Source organism: Globicephala melas, unplaced genomic scaffold, assembly GCF_963455315.2.
Source record: "Globicephala melas unplaced genomic scaffold, mGloMel1.2 SCAFFOLD_84, whole genome shotgun sequence".
Lineage (NCBI taxonomy): Eukaryota > Metazoa > Chordata > Mammalia > Artiodactyla > Delphinidae > Globicephala > Globicephala melas.
In genome coordinates, this window is record NW_027207259.1 from 708,193 (window position 1) to 725,792 (window position 17,600).

A 17,600-nucleotide genomic window follows, 5' to 3' on the forward strand; every position below is an offset into this window, starting at 1 on the left:
CCCTAGCCCGAAACCTAACCCTAACCCTTCCCCTAAGCCTGACCCTCACCCGTCCCCTAATCCTAACCCGTACGCTCACACTAACCCGCGCCCTCACACGTACGCTCCCCCTAAAGCGTTGTCGTACCCTCACGTGGACCCTAAACCCTCCCCGTCCCGTAAGCCTAACCCTAGCCCGAACCCTAACCCTAACCCTTCCCCGAAGCCTGACCCTCACCCGTCCCCTAATCCTAACCCGTACGCTCACACTAACCCGCGCCCTCACACGTACGCTCCCCCTAAAGCGTTGTCGTACACTCACCTGGACCCTAAACCCTCCCCGTCCACTAACCCTAACCCAAGCCCGAACCCTAACCCTAACCCTTCCCCGAAGCCTGACCCTCACCCGTCCCCTAATCCTAAGCCGTACGCTAACACTAACCCACGCCCTCACACGTACGCTCCCCCTAAAGCGTTGCCGTACCCTCACCTGGACCCTAAATCCTCCCCGTTCCCTAATCCTAACCCTAGCCCGAACCCTAACCCTAACACTTCCCCGAAGCCTGACCCTCAACCGTCCCCTAATCCTAACCCGTACGCTAACACTAACCCGCGCCCTCACACGTACGCTCCCCCTAAAGCGTTGTCGAACCCGCACCTGGACCCTAAACAGGCCCTGTCCCCTAACCCTAACCCTAGCCCAAACCCTAACCCTAACCCTTCCCCGAAGCCTGACCCTCACCCGTCCCCTAATCCTAACCCGTACGCTAACACTAACCCGCGCCCTCACACGTACGCTCCCCCTAAAGCGTTGTCGTACCCTCACCTGGACCCTAAACCCTCCCCGTCCCGTAAGCCTAACCCTAGCCCGAACCCTAACCCTAACCCTTCCCCGAATCCTGATCCTCACCCGTCCCCTAATCCTAACTCGTACGCTCACACTAACCCGCGCCCTCACACGTACCCTCCCCCTAAAGCGTTATCGTACCCTCACCTGGACCCTAAACCGTCCCCGTCCCCTAACCCTAAACCTAGCCCGAACCCTAACCCTAACCCTTCCCCGAAGCCTGACCCTCACCCGTCCCCTAATCCTAACCCGTACGCTAACGCTAACCCGCGCCCTCACACGTACGCTCCCCCTAAAGCGTTGTCATACCCTCACGTGGACCCTAAATCGTCCCCGTCCCCTAACCCTAACCCTAGCCCGAACCCTAACCCTAACTCTTCCCCGAAGCCTGACCCTCACCCGTCCCCTAATCCTAACCCGTACGCTAACACTAACCCTCGCCCTCACACGTACGCTCCCCCTAAAGCGTTGTCGTACCCTCACCTGGACCCTAAACCGTCCCCGTCCCCTAACCCAAACCCTAGCCCGAACCCTAACCCTAACCCTTCCCCGAAGCCTGACCCTCACCCGTCCCCTAATCCTAACCCGTTCGCTCACACTAACCCGCGCCCTCACACGTACGCTCCCCCTAAAGCGTTGTCGTACCCTCACCTGGACCCTAAACCCTCCCCGTCCCCTAACCCTAACCCTAGCCCGAACCCTAACCCTAACCCTTCCCCGAAGCCTGACCCTCACCCGTCCCCTAATCCTAACCCGTACGCTCACACTAACCTGCGCCCTCACACGTACGCTCCCCCTAAAGCGTTGTCGTACCCTCACCTGGACCCTAAACCCTCCCCGTCCCGTAAGCCTAACCCTAGCCCGAACCCTAACCCTAACCCTTCCCCGAAGCCTGACCCTCACCCGTCCCCTAATCCTAACCCGTACGCTCACACTAACCCGCGCCCTCACACGTACGCTCCCCCTAAAGCGTTGTCGTACACTCACCTGGACCCTAAACCCTCCCCGTCCCCTAACCCTAACCCTAGCCCGAACCCTAACCCTAACCCTTCCCCGAAGCCTGACCCTCACCCGTCCCCTAATCCTAAGCCGTACGCTAACACTAACCCGCGCCCTCACACGTATGCTCCCCCTAAAGCGTTGTCGTACCCTCACCTGGACCCTAAACCGTCTCCGTTCTCTAACCCTAACCCTAGCCCGAAACCTAACCCTAATCCTTCCCCGAAGCCTGACCCTCACACGTCCCCTAATCCTAACCCGTACGCTAACACTAACCCGCGCCCTCACACGTACGCTCCCCCTAAAGCGTTGTCGTACCCTCACCTGGACCCTAAACCCTCCCCGTCCCCTAACCCTAACCCTAGCCCGAACCCTAACCCTAACACTTCCCCGAAGCCTGACCCTCACCCGTCCCCTAATCCTAAGCCGTACGCTAATACTAACCCGCGCCCTCACACGTACGCTCCCCCTAAAGCATTGTCGTACCCTCACCTGGACCCTAAACCCTCCCCGTCCCCTAATCCTAACCCTAGCCCGAACCCTAACCCTAACCCTAACCCTTGCCCGAACCCTAACCCTAACCCTTCCCCGAAGCCTGACCCTCACCCTTCCCCTAATCCTAACCCGTACGCTAACACTAACCCGCGCCCTCACACGTACGCTCCCCCTAAAGCGTTGTCGTACCCTCACCTTGACCCTAAACCCTCCCCATCCCCTAACCCTAACCCTAGCCCGAACCCTAACCCTAAACCTTCCCCGAAGCCTGACCCTCACCCGTCCCCTAATCCTAAACCGTACGCTAAAACTAACCCGTGCTCTCACACGTACCCTCCCCCTAAAGCGTTATCGTACCCTCACCTGGACCCTAAACCGTCCCCGTCCCCTAACCCTAACCCTAGCCCGAACCCTAACCCTAACCCTTCCCCGAAGCCTGACCCTCACCCGTCCCCTAATCCTAACCCGTACGCTAACACTAACCCTCGCCCTCACACGTACGCTCCCCCTAAAGCGTTGTCGTACCCTCACCTGGACCCTAAACCGTCCCCGTCCCCTAACCCTAACCCTAGCCCGAACCGTAACCCTAACCCTTCCCCGAAGCCTGACCCTCACCCGTCCCCTAATCCTAACCCGTTCGCTCACACTAACCCGCGCCCTCACACGTACGCTCCCCCTAAAGCGTTGTCGTACCCTCACCTGGACCCTAAACCCTCCCCGTCCCCTAACCCTAACCCTAGCCCGAACCCTAACCCTAACCCTACCCCGAAGCCTGACCCTCACCCGTCCCCTAATCCTAACCCGTACTCTCACACTAACCCGCGCCCTCACACGTACGCTCCCCCTAAAGCGTTGTCGTACCCTCACCTGGACCCTAAACCCTCCCCGTCCCGTAAGCCTAACCCTAGCCCGAACCCTAACCCTAACCCTTCCCCGAAGCCTGACCCTCACCCGTCCCCTAATCCTAACCCGTACGCTCACACTAACCCGCGCCCTCACACGTACGCTCCCCCTAAAGCGTTGTCGTACACTCACCTGGACCCTAAACCCTCCCCGTCCCCTAACCCTAACCCTAGCCCGAACCCTAACCCTAACCCTTCCCCGAAGCCTGACCCTCACCCGTCCCCTAATCCTAATCCGTACGCTAACACTAACCCGCGCCCTCACACGTACGCTCCCCCTAAAGCGTTGTTGTACCCTCACCTGGACCCTAAACCCTCCCCGTTCACTAACCCTAACCCTAGCCAGAACCCTAACCCTAACCCTTCCCCGAAGCCTGACCCTCACCCGTCACCTAATCCTAACCCGTACGCTAACACTAACCCGCGCCCTCACACGTACCCTCCCCCTAAAGCGTTGTCGTACCCTCACCTGGACCCTAAACCGTCCCCGTACCCTAACCCTAACCCTAGCCCGAACCCTAACCCTAACCCTTCCCCGAAGCCTGACCCTCACCCGTCCCCTAATCCTAACCCGTACGCTAACACTAACCCGCGCCCTCACACGTACGCTCCCCCTAAAGCGTTGTCGTACCCTCACCTGGACCCTAAACCCTCCCCGTCCCCTAACCCTAACCCTAGCCCGAACCCTAACCCTAAACCTTCCCCGAAGCCTGACCCTCACCCGTCCCCTAATCCTAACCCGTACGCTAACACTAACCCGCGCCCTCACACGTACGCTCCCCCTAAAGCGTTGTCGTACCCTCACCTGGACCCTAAACCCTACCCGTCCACTAACCCTAACCCTAGCCCGAACCCTAACGCTAACCCTTCCCCGAAGCCTGACCCTCACCCGTCCCTTAATCCTAACCCGTACGCTAACACTAACCCGCGCCCTCACACGTACCCTCCCCCTAAAGCATTGTCGTACCCTCACATGGACCCTAAACCGTCCCCGTCCCCTAACCCTAACCCTAGCCCGAACCCTAACCCTAACCCTTCCCCGAAGCCTGACCCTCACCCGTCCCCAAATCCTAACCCGTATGGTAACACTAACCCGCGCCCTCACACGTACGCTCCCCCTAAAGCGTTGTCGTACCCTCACCTGGACCCTAAACCGTCCCCGTTCCCTAACCCTAACCCTAGCCCGAACCCTAACCCTAACCTTTCCCCGAAGCCTGACCCTCACCCGTCCCCTAATCCTAACCCGTACGCTAACACTAACTCTCGCCCTCACACGTACGCTCCCCCTAAAGCGGTGTGGTACCCTCACCTGGACCCTAAACCGTCCCCGTCCCCTAACCCTAACCCTAGCCAGAACCCTAACCCTAACCCTTCCCTGAAGCCTGACCCTCACCCGTCACCTAATCCTAACCCGTACGCTAACACTAACCCACGCCCTCACACGTACGCTCCCCCTAAAGCGTTGTCGTACCCTCACCTGGACCCTAAACCGTCCCCGTCCCCTAACCCTAACCCTAGCCCGAACCCTAACCCTAACCCTTCCCCGAAGCCTGACCCTCACCCGTCCCCTAATCCTAACCCGTACGCTAACACTAACCCGCGCCCTCACACGTACGCTCCCCCTAAAGCATTGTCGTACCCTCACCTGGACCCTAAACCGTCCCCGTCCCCGTCCCCTAACCCTAGACAGAACCCTAACCCTAACCCTTCCCCGAAGCCTGTCCCTCACCCGTCCCCTAATCCTAACCCGTACGCTAACACTAACCCGCGCCCTCACACGTACGCTCCCCGTAAAGCGTTGTCGTACCCTCACCTGGACCCTAAACCCTCCCCGTCTCCGTCCCCTAACCTTAGCCCGAACCCTAACCCTAACCCTTCCCCGAAGCCTGACCCTCACCCGTCCCCTAATCCTATCCCGTACGCTAACACTAACCCGCCTCCTCACACGTACGCTCCCCCTAAAGCGTTGTCGTACCCTCACCTGGACCCTAAACCGTCCCCGTCCCCTAACCCTAACCCTAGCTCGAACCCTAACCCTAACCCTTCCCCGAAGCCTAACCCTCACCCGTCCCCTAATCCTAACCCGTACGCTAACACTAACCCGCGCCCTCACACGTACGCTCCCCCCAAAGCGTTGTTGTACCCTCACCTGGACCCTAAACCGTCCCCGTCCCCTAACCCTAACCCTAGCCCGAACCCTAACCCTAACCCTTCCCCGAAGCCTGACCCTCACCCGTCCCCTAATCCTAACCCGTACGATAACACTAACCCGTTCCCTCACACGTACGCTCCCCTTAAAGCGTTGTCGTAACCTCTTCTGGACCCTAAACCGTCTCCGTCCCCTAACCCTAACCCTAGCCCGAACCCTAACCCTAACCCTTCCCCGAAGCCTGACCCTCACCCGTCCCCTAATCCTAACCCGTACGGTAACACTGACCCGCGCCCTCACACGTACGCTCCCTCTAAAGCGTTGTCGTACCCTCACCTGGACCCTAAACCCTCCCCGTCCCCTAACCCTAACCCTAGCCCGAACCCTAACCCTAACCCTTCCCCAAAGCCTGAGCCTCACCAGTCCCCTAATCCTAAGCCGTACGCTAACACTAACCCGCGCCCTCACACGTACGCTACACCTAAAGCGTTGTCGTACCCTCACCTGGACCCTAAACCCTCCCCGTCCCCTAATCCTAACCCTAGCCCGAACCCTAACACTAACACTTCCCCGAAGCCTGACCCACACCCGTCCCCTAATCCTAACCCGTACGCTAACACTAACCCGCGCCCTCACACGTACGCTCCCCCTAAAGCGTTGTCGTACCCTCACCTGGACCCTAAACCGTCCCCGTCCCCTAACCCTAACCCTAGCCCGAACCCTAACCCTAACCCTTCCCCGAAGCCTGACCCTCACCCGTCCCCTAATCCTAACCTGTACGCTAACACTAACCCGCGCCCTCACACGTACGCTCCGCCTAAAGCGTTGTCGTACCCTCACCTGGACCCTAAACCGTCCCCGTCCCCTAACCCTAACCCTAGCCCGAACCCTAACCCTAACTCTTCCCCGAAGCCTGACCCTCACCCGTCCCCTAATCCCAACCCGTACGCTAGCACTAACCCGCGCCCTCACACGTACGCTCCCCCTAAAGCGTTGTCGTACCCTCACCTGGACCCTAAACACTCCCCGTCCCCTAACCCTAACCCTAGCCCGAACCCTAACCCTAACCCTTCCCCGAAGCCTGACCCTCACCCGTCCCCTAATCCTAACCCGTACGCTAACACTAACCTGCGCCCTCACACGTACGCTCCCCCTAAAGCGTTGTCGTACCCTCATCTGGACCCTAAAACCTCCCCGTCCCCTAACCCTAACCCTAGCCCGAACCCTAACCCTAACCCTTCCTCGAAGCCTGACCCTCACCCGTCCCCTAATCCTAACCCGTACGCTAACACTAACCCGCGCCCTCACACGTACGCTCCCCCTAAAGCGTTGTCGTACCCTCACCTGGACCCTAAACCCTCCCCGTCCACTAACCCTAACCCTAGCCCGAACCCTAACCCTAACCCTAACCCTTGCCCGAACCCTTACCCTAACCCTTCCCCGAAGCCTGACCCTCACCCTTCCCCTAATCCTAACCCGTACGCTAACACTAACCCGCGCCCTCACACGTACGCTCCCCCTAAAGCGTTGTCGTACCCTCACCTGGACCCTAAACCCTCCCCATCCCCTAACCCTAACCCTAGCCCGAACCCTAACCCTAAACCTTCCCCGAAGCCTGACCCTCACCCGTCCCCTAATCCTAAACCGTACGCTAAAACTAACCCGTGCTCTCACACGTACCCTCCCCCTAAAGCGTTATCGTACCCTCACCTGGACCCTAAACCGTCCCCGTCCCCTAACCCTAACCCTAGCCCGAACCCTAACCCTAACCCTTCCCCGAAGCCTGACCCTCACCCGTCCCCTAATCCTAACCCGTACGCTAACACTAACCCTCGCCCTCACACGTACGCTCCCCCTAAAGCGTTGTCGTACCCTCACCTGGACCCTAAACCGTCCCCGTCCCCTAACCCTAACCCTAGCCCGAACCGTAACCCTAACCCTTCCCCGAAGCCTGACCCTCACCCGTCCCCTAATCCTAACCCGTTCGCTCACACTAACCCGCGCCCTCACACGTACGCTCCCCCTAAAGCGTTGTCGTACCCTCACCTGGACCCTAAACCCTCCCCGTCCCCTAACCCTAACCCTAGCCCGAACCCTAACCCTAACCCTACCCCGAAGCCTGACCCTCACCCGTCCCCTAATCCTAACCCGTACGCTCACACTAACCCGCGCCCTCACACGTACGCTCCCCCTAAAGCGTTGTCGTACCCTCACCTGGACCCTAAACCCTCCCCGTCCCGTAAGCCTAACCCTAGCCCGAACCCTAACCCTAACCCTTCCCCGAAGCCTGACCCTCACCCGTCCCCTAATCCTAACCCGTACGCTCACACTAACCCGCGCCCTCACACGTACGCTCCCCCTAAAGCGTTGTCGTACACTCACCTGGACCCTAAACCCTCCCCGTCCCCTAACCCTAACCCTAGCCCGAACCCTAACCCTAACCCTTCCCCGAAGCCTGACCCTCACCCGTCCCCTAATCCTAATCCGTACGCTAACACTAACCCGCGCCCTCACACGTACGCTCCCCCTAAAGCGTTGTTGTACCCTCACCTGGACCCTAAACCCTCCCCGTTCACTAACCCTAACCCTAGCCAGAACCCTAACCCTAACCCTTCCCCGAAGCCTGACCCTCACCCGTCACCTAATCCTAACCCGTACGCTAACACTAACCCGCGCCCTCACACGTACGCTCCCCCTAAAGCGTTGTCGTACCCTCACCTGGACCCTAAACCCTACCCGTCCACTAACCCTAACCCTAGCCCGAACCCTAACGCTAACCCTTCCCCGAAGCCTGACCCTCACCCGTCCCTTAATCCTAACCCGTACGCTAACACTAACCCGCGCCCTCACACGTACCCTCCCCCTAAAGCATTGTCGTACCCTCACATGGACCCTAAACCGTCCCCGTCCCCTAACCCTAACCCTAGCCCGAACCCTAACCCTAACCCTTCCCCGAAGCCTGACCCTCACCCGTCCCCAAATCCTAACCCGTATGGTAACACTAACCCGCGCCCTCACACGTACGCTCCCCCTAAAGCGTTGTCGTACCCTCACCTGGACCCTAAACCGTCCCCGTTCCCTAACCCTAACCCTAGCCCGAACCCTAACCCTAACCTTTCCCCGAAGCCTGACCCTCACCCGTCCCCTAATCCTAACCCGTACGCTAACACTAACTCTCGCCCTCACACGTACGCTCCCCCTAAAGCGGTGTGGTACCCTCACCTGGACCCTAAACCGTCCCCGTCCCCTAACCCTAACCCTAGCCAGAACCCTAACCCTAACCCTTCCCTGAAGCCTGACCCTCACCCGTCACCTAATCCTAACCCGTACGCTAACACTAACCCACGCCCTCACACGTACGCTCCCCCTAAAGCGTTGTCGTACCCTCACCTGGACCCTAAACCGTCCCCGTCCCCTAACCCTAACCCTAGCCCGAACCCTAACCCTAACCCTTCCCCGAAGCCTGACCCTCACCCGTCCCCTAATCCTAACCCGTACGCTAACACTAACCCGCGCCCTCACACGTACGCTCCCCCTAAAGCATTGTCGTACCCTCACCTGGACCCTAAACCGTCCCCGTCCCCGTCCCCTAACCCTAGACAGAACCCTAACCCTAACCCTTCCCCGAAGCCTGTCCCTCACCCGTCCCCTAATCCTAACCCGTACGCTAACACTAACCCGCGCCCTCACACGTACGCTCCCCGTAAAGCGTTGTCGTACCCTCACCTGGACCCTAAACCCTCCCCGTCTCCGTCCCCTAACCTTAGCCCGAACCCTAACCCTAACCCTTCCCCGAAGCCTGACCCTCACCCGTCCCCTAATCCTATCCCGTACGCTAACACTAACCCGCCTCCTCACACGTACGCTCCCCCTAAAGCGTTGTCGTACCCTCACCTGGACCCTAAACCGTCCCCGTCCCCTAACCCTAACCCTAGCTCGAACCCTAACCCTAACCCTTCCCCGAAGCCTAACCCTCACCCGTCCCCTAATCCTAACCCGTACGCTAACACTAACCCGCGCCCTCACACGTACGCTCCCCCCAAAGCGTTGTTGTACCCTCACCTGGACCCTAAACCGTCCCCGTCCCCTAACCCTAACCCTAGCCCGAACCCTAACCCTAACCCTTCCCCGAAGCCTGACCCTCACCCGTCCCCTAATCCTAACCCGTACGATAACACTAACCCGTTCCCTCACACGTACGCTCCCCTTAAAGCGTTGTCGTAACCTCTTCTGGACCCTAAACCGTCTCCGTCCCCTAACCCTAACCCTAGCCCGAACCCTAACCCTAACCCTTCCCCGAAGCCTGACCCTCACCCGTCCCCTAATCCTAACCCGTACGGTAACACTGACCCGCGCCCTCACACGTACGCTCCCTCTAAAGCGTTGTCGTACCCTCACCTGGACCCTAAACCCTCCCCGTCCCCTAACCCTAACCCTAGCCCGAACCCTAACCCTAACCCTTCCCCAAAGCCTGAGCCTCACCAGTCCCCTAATCCTAAGCCGTACGCTAACACTAACCCGCGCCCTCACAAGTACGCTACACCTAAAGCGTTGTCGTACCCTCACCTGGACCCTAAACCCTCCCCGTCCCCTAATCCTAACCCTAGCCCGAACCCTAACACTAACACTTCCCCGAAGCCTGACCCACACCCGTCCCCTAATCCTAACCCGTACGCTAACACTAACCCGCGCCCTCACACGTACGCTCCCCCTAAAGCGTTGTCGTACCCTCACCTGGACCCTAAACCGTCCCCGTCCCCTAACCCTAACCCTAGCCCGAACCCTAACCCTAACCCTTCCCCGAAGCCTGACCCTCACCCGTCCCCTAATCCTAACCTGTACGCTAACACTAACCCGCGCCCTCACACGTACGCTCCGCCTAAAGCGTTGTCGTACCCTCACCTGGACCCTAAACCGTCCCCGTCCCCTAACCCTAACCCTAGCCCGAACCCTAACCCTAACTCTTCCCCGAAGCCTGACCCTCACCCGTCCCCTAATCCCAACCCGTACGCTAGCACTAACCCGCGCCCTCACACGTACGCTCCCCCTAAAGCGTTGTCGTACCCTCACCTGGACCCTAAACACTCCCCGTCCCCTAACCCTAACCCTAGCCCGAACCCTAACCCTAACCCTTCCCCGAAGCCTGACCCTCACCCGTCCCCTAATCCTAACCCGTACGCTAACACTAACCTGCGCCCTCACACGTACGCTCCCCCTAAAGCGTTGTCGTACCCTCATCTGGACCCTAAAACCTCCCCGTCCCCTAACCCTAACCCTAGCCCGAACCCTAACCCTAACCCTTCCTCGAAGCCTGACCCTCACCCGTCCCCTAATCCTAACCCGTACGCTAACACTAACCCGCGCCCTCACACGTACGCTCCCCCTAAAGCGTTGTCGTACCCTCACCTGGACCCTAAACCCTCCCCGTCCACTAACCCTAACCCTAGCCCGAACCCTAACCCTAACCCTTCCCCGAAGCCTGACCCTCACCCGTCACCTAATCCTAACCCGTACGCTAACACTAACCCGCGCCCTCACACGTACCCTCCCCCTAAAGCGTTGTCGTACCCTCACGTGGAACCTAAACCGTCCCCGTCCCCTAACCCTAACCCTAGGCCGAACCCTAACCCTAACACTTCCCCGAAGCCTGACCCTCACCCGTCCCCTAATCCTAACCCGTACGCTAACACTAACCCGCGCCCTCACACGTACGCTCCCCCTAAAGCGTTGTCGTACCCTCACCTGGACCCTAAACCCTCCCCGTCCCCTAACACTAACCCTAGCCCGAACCCTAACCCTAAACCTTCCCCGAATCCTGACCCTCACCCGTCCCCTAATCCTAAACCGTACGCTAACACTAACCCGCGCCCTCACACGTACGCTCCCCCTAAAGCGTTGTCGTACCCTCACCTGGACCCTAAACCCTCCCCGTCCACTAACCCTAACCCTAGCCCGAACCCTAACCCTAACCCTTCCCCGAAGCCTGACCCTCACCCGTCCCATAATCCTAACCCGTACGCTAACACTAACCCGCGCCCTCACACGTACCCTCTCCCTAAAGCGTTGTCGTACCCTCACCTGGACCCTAAACCGTCCCCGTCCCCTAACCCTAACCCTAGCCCGAACCCTAACGCTAACCCTTCCCTGAAGCCTGACCCTCACCCGTCCCCAAATACTAACCCGTATGGTAACACTAACCCGCGGCCTCACACGTACGCTCCCCCTAAAGCGTTGTCGTACCCTCACCTGGACCCTAAACCGTCCCCGTCCCCTAACCCTAACCCTAGCCCGAACCCTAACCCTAACCCTTCCCCGAAGCCTGACCCTCACCCGTCCCCTAATCCTAACCCGTACGCTAACACTAACCCTCGCCCTCACACGTACGCTCCCCCTAAAGCGTTGTCGTACACTCACCTGGACCCTAAACCGTCCCCGTCCCCTAACCCTAACCCTAGCCCGAACCCTAACCCTAACCCTTTCCCGAAGCCTGACCCTAACCCGTCCCCTAATCCTAACCCGTACTCTAACACTAACCCGCGCCCTCACACGTACGCTCCCCCTAAAGCGTTGTCGTACCCTCACCTGTACCCTAAACCCTTCCCGTCCCCTAACCCTAACCCTAGCCCGAACCCTAACCCTAACCCTTCCCCGAAGCCTGACCCTCACCCGTCCCCTAATCCTAAGCCGTACGCTAACACTAACCCGCGCCCTCACACGTACGCTCCCCCTAAAGCGTTGTCGTATCCTCACCTGGACCCTAAACCCTCCCCCTACCCTAACCCTAACCCTAGCCCGAACCCTAACCCTAACACTTCCCCGAAGCCTGACCCTCAACCGTCCCCTAATCCTAACCCGTACGCTAACACTAACCCACGCCCTCACACGTACACTCCCCCTAAAGCGTTGTCGTACCCTCACCTGGACCCTAAACCGTCCCCGTCCCCTAACCCTAACCCTAGCCCGAACCCTAACCCTAACCCTTCCCCGAAGCCTGACCCTCACCTGTCCCCTAATCCTAATCCGTACGCTAACACTAACCCGCGCCCTCACACGTACGCTCCGCCTAAAGCGTTGTCGTACCCTCACCTGGACCCTAAACAGTCCTAGTCCCCTAACACTAACCCTAGCCCGAACCCTAACCCTAACCCTTCCCCGAAGCCTGACCCTCACCTGTCCCCTAATCCTAACCCGTACGCTAACACTAACCCGCGCCCTCACACGAACGCTCAACCTAAAGCGTTGTCGTACCCTCACCTGGACCCTAAACCCTCCCCGTCAACTAACCCTAACCCTAGACCGAACCCTATCCTTAACCCTTCCCCGAAGCCTGACCCTCATCCATCCCCTAATCCTAACCCGTACGCTAACACTAACCCGCGCCCTCACACGTACGCTCCCCCTAAAGCGTTGTCGTACCCTCACCTGGACCCTAAACCCTCCCCGTCCCCTAACCCTAACCATAGCCCGAACCCTAACCCTAACCCTTCCCCGAAGCCTGACCCTCACCCGTCCCCTAATCCTAACCCGTACGCTAACACTAACCCGCGCCCTCACACGTACGCTCCCCCTAAAGCGTTGTCGTACCCTCACCTGGACCCTAAACCGTCCCCGTCCCCTAAACCTAACCCTAGCCCGAACCCTAACCCTAACCCTTCCCCGAAGCCTGACCCTCACCCGTCCCCTAATCCTAACCCGTACGCTAACACTAACCCGCGCCCTCACACGTACACTCCCTCTAAAGCGTTGTCGTACCCTCACCTGGACCCTAAACCCTCCCCTTCCCCTAACCCTAACCCTAGCCCGAACCCTAACCCTAACCCTTCCCTGAAGCCTGACCCTCACACGTCCCCTAATCCTAAGCCGTACGCTAACACTAACCCGCGCCCTCACACGTACGCTCACCCTAAATCGTTGTCCTACCCTCACCTGGACCCTAAACCGTCCCCGTCCCCTAACCCTAACCCTAGCCCGAACCCTAACCCTAACCCTTCCCGAAGCCTAACCCTCACCTGTCCCCTAATCCTAACCCGTACGCTAACACTAACCCACGCCCTCACACGTACGCTCCCCCTAAAGCGTTGTCGTACCCTCACCTGGACCCTAAATCGTCCCCGTCTCCTAAACCTAACCCTAGCATGAACCCTAACCCTAACCCTTAGCCGAAGCCTGACCCTCACCCGTCCCATAATGCTAACCCGTTCGCTAACACTAACCCGCGCCCTCAGACGTACGCTCCCCCTAAAGCGTTGTCGTACCCTCACCTGGACCATAAACCGTCCCCGTCACCTAACCCTAATCCTAGCCCGAACCCTAACCCTAACCCTTCCCCGAAGCCTGACCCTCACCCGTCCCGTAATCCTAACCCGTACGCTCACACTAACCCGCGCCCTCACACGTACGCTCCCCCTAAAGCGTTGTCGTACCCTCACCTGGACCCTAAACCCTCCCCGTCCCCTAATCCTAACCCTAGCCCGAACCCTAACCATAACCCTTCCCCGAAGCCTGACCCTCACCCGTCCCCTAATCCTAACCCGTACGCTAACACTAACCCGCGCCCTCACACGTACGCTCCCCCTAAAGCGTTGTCGTACGCGCACCTGGACCCTAAACCGTCTCCGTCCCCTAACCCTAATCCTAGCCCGAACCCTAACCCTAACCCTTCCCCGAAGCCTGACCCTCACCCGTCCCCTAATCCTAACCCGTACGCTAACACTGACCCGCGCCCTCACACGTACGCTCCCTCTAAAGCGTTGTCGTACCCTCACCTGGAACCTAAACCCTCCCCGTCCCCTAAACCTAACCCTAGCCCGAACCCTAACCCTAACCCTTCCCCAAAGCCTGACCCTCACCAGTCCCCTAATCCTAAGCCGTACGCTAACACTAACCCGCGCCCTCACACGTACGCTCCCCCTAAAGCGTTGTCGTACCCTCACCTGGACCCTAAACCCTCCCTGTCCCCTAATCCTAACCCTAGCCCGAACCCTATCCCTAACACTTCCCCGAAGCCTGACCCACACCCGTCCCCTAATCCTAACCCGTACGCTAACACTAACCCGCGCCCTCACACGTACGCTCCCCCTAAAGCATTGTCGTACCCTCACCTGGACCCTAAACCATCCCCGTCCACTAACCCTAACCCTAGCCCGAACCCTAACCCTAACCCTTCCCCGAAGCCTGACCATCACCCGTCCCCTAATCCTAAACCGTACGCTAACACTAACCCGCGCCCTCACACGTACGCTCCTCCTAAAGCGTTGTCGTACCCTCACCTGGAACCTAAACCCTCCCCGTCCCCTAACCCTAACCCTAGCCCGAACCCTAACCCTAAACCTTCCCCGAATCCTGACCCTCACCCGTCCCCTAATCCTAACCCGTACGCTAACACTAACCCGCGCCCTCACACGTACGCTCCCCCTAAAGCGTTGTCGTACCCTCACCTGGACCCTAAACCGTCCCCGTCCCCTAACCCTAACCCTAGCCCGAACCCTAACCCTAAACCTTCCCCGAAGCCTGACCCTCACCCGTCCCCAAATCCTAACCCGTATTGTAACACTAACCCGCGCCCTCACACGTACGCTCCCCCTAAAGCGTTGTCGTACCCTCACCTGGACCCTAAACCGTCCCCGTCCCCTAACCCTAACCCTAGCCCGAACCCTAACCCTAACACTTCCCCGAAGCCTGACCCTCACCCGTCCCCTAATCCTAACCCGTACGCTAACACTAACACTCGCCCTCACACGTACGCTCCCCCTAAAGCGTTGTCGTACCCTCACCTGTACCCTAAACCCTCCCCGTCCCCTAACCCTAACCCTAGCCCGAACCCTAACCCTAACCCTTCCCCGAAGCCTGACCCTCACCCATCCCCTAATCCTAAGCCGTACGCTAACACTAACCCGCGCCCTCACACGTACGCTCCCCCTAAAGCGTTGTCGTACCCTCACCTGGACCCTAAACCCTCCCCCTCCCCTAACCCTAACCCTAGCCCGAACCCTAACCCTAACCCTTCCCCGAAGCCTGACCCTCAACCGTCCCCTAATCCTAACCCGTACGCTAACACTAACCCACGCCCTCACACGTACACTCCCCCTAAAGCGTTGTCGTACCCTCACCTGGACCCTAAACCGTCCCCGTCACCTAACCCTAACCCTAGCCCGAACCCTAACCCTAAACTTCCCCGAAGCCTGACCGTCACCTGTCCCCTAATCCTAACCCGTACGCTAACACTAACCCGCGCCCTCACACGTACGCTTCGCCTAAAGCGTTGTCGTACCCTCACCTGGACCCTAAACCGTCCCCGTCCCCTAACCCTAACCCTAGCCCGAACCCTAACCCTAACCCTTCCCCGAAGCCTGACCCTCACCCGTCCCCTAATCCTAACCCGTACGCTAACACTAACCCGCGCCCTCACACGTACGCTCCCCCTAAAGTGTTGTCGTACCCTCACCTGGACCCTAAACCCTCCCCGTCCACTAACCCTAACCCTAGCCCGAACCCTAACCCTAACCCTTCCCCGAAGCCTGACCCTCACCCGTCACCTAATCCTAACCCGTACGCTAACAGTAACCCTCGCCCTCACACGTACCCTCCCCCTAAAGCGTTGTCGTACCCTCACCTGGACCCTAAACCGTCCCCGTCCCCTAACCCTAACCCTAGCCCGAACCCTAACCCTAACCCTTCCCCGAAGCCTGACCCTCACCCGTCCCCTATTCCTAACCCGTACGCTAACACTAACCCGCGCCCTCACACGTACGCTCCCCCTAAAGCGTTGTCGTACCCTCACCTGGACCCTAAACCCTCCCCGTCCCCTAATCTTAACCCTAGCCCGAATCCTAACCCTAAACCTTCCCCGAATCCTGACCCTCAACCGTCCTCTAATCCTAACCCGTACGCTAACACTAACCCGCGCCCTCACACGTACGCTCCCCCTAAAGCGTTGTCGTACCCTCACCTGGACCCTAAACCCTCCTCGTCCACTAACCCTAACCCTAGCCCGAACCCTAACCCTAACCCTTCCCCGAAGCCTGACCCTCACCCGTCCCATAATCCTAACCGGTACGCTAACACTAACCCGCGCCCTCACACGTACCCTCCCCCTAAAGCGTTGTCGTACCCTCACCTGGACCCTAAACCGTTCCCGTCCCCTAACCCTAACCCTAGCCCGAACCCTAACCCTAACACTTCCCCGAAGCCTGACCCTCACCCGTCCCCAAATCCTAACCCGTATGGTAACACTAACCCGCGCCCTCACACGTACTCTCCCCCTAAAGCATTGTCGTACCCTCACCTGGACCCTAAACCGTCCCCGTCCCCTAACCCTAACCCTAGCCCGAACCCTAACCCTAACCCTTCCCCGAAGCCTGACCCTCACCCATCCCGTAATCCTAACCCGTACGCTCACACTAACCCGCGCCCTCACACGTACGCTCCCCTTAAAGCGTTGTCGTACCCTCACCTGGACCCTAAACCCTCCCCGTCCCCTAATCCTAACCCTAGCCCGAACCCTAACCCTAAACCTTCCCGAAGCCTGACCCTCAACCGTCCCCTAATTCTAAACCGTACGCTAACACTAACCCACGCCCTCACACGTACACTCCCCCTAAAGCGTTGTCGTACCCTCACCTGGACCCTAAACCGTCCCCGTCCCCTAACAATAACCCTAGCCCGAACCCTAACCCTAACCCTTCCCCGAAGCCTGACCCTCACCTGTCCCCTAATCCTAACCCGTAAGCTAACACTAACCCGCGCCCTCACACGTACGCTCCGCCTAAAGCGTTGTCGTACCCTCACCTGGACCCTAAACCGTCCCCGTCCCCTAACCCTAACCCTAGCCCGAACCCTAACCCTAACCCTTCCCCGAAGCCTGACCCTCACCCGTCCCCTAATCCTAACCCGTACGCTAACACTAACCCGCGCCCTCACACGTACGCTCCCCCTAAAGTGTTGTCGTACCCTCACCTGGACCCTAAACCCTCCCCGTCCACTAACCCTAACCCTAGCCTGAACCCTAACCCTAACCCTTCCCCGAAGCCTGACCCTCACCCGTCACCTAATCCTAACCCGTACGCTAACAGTAACCCGCGCCCTCACACGTACCCTCCCCCTAAAGCGTTGTCGTACCCTCACCTGGACCCTAAACCGTCCCCGTCCCCTAACCCTAACCCTAGCCCGAACCCTAACCCTAACCCTTCCCCGAAGCCTGACCCTCACCCGTCCCCTTATCCTAAGCCGT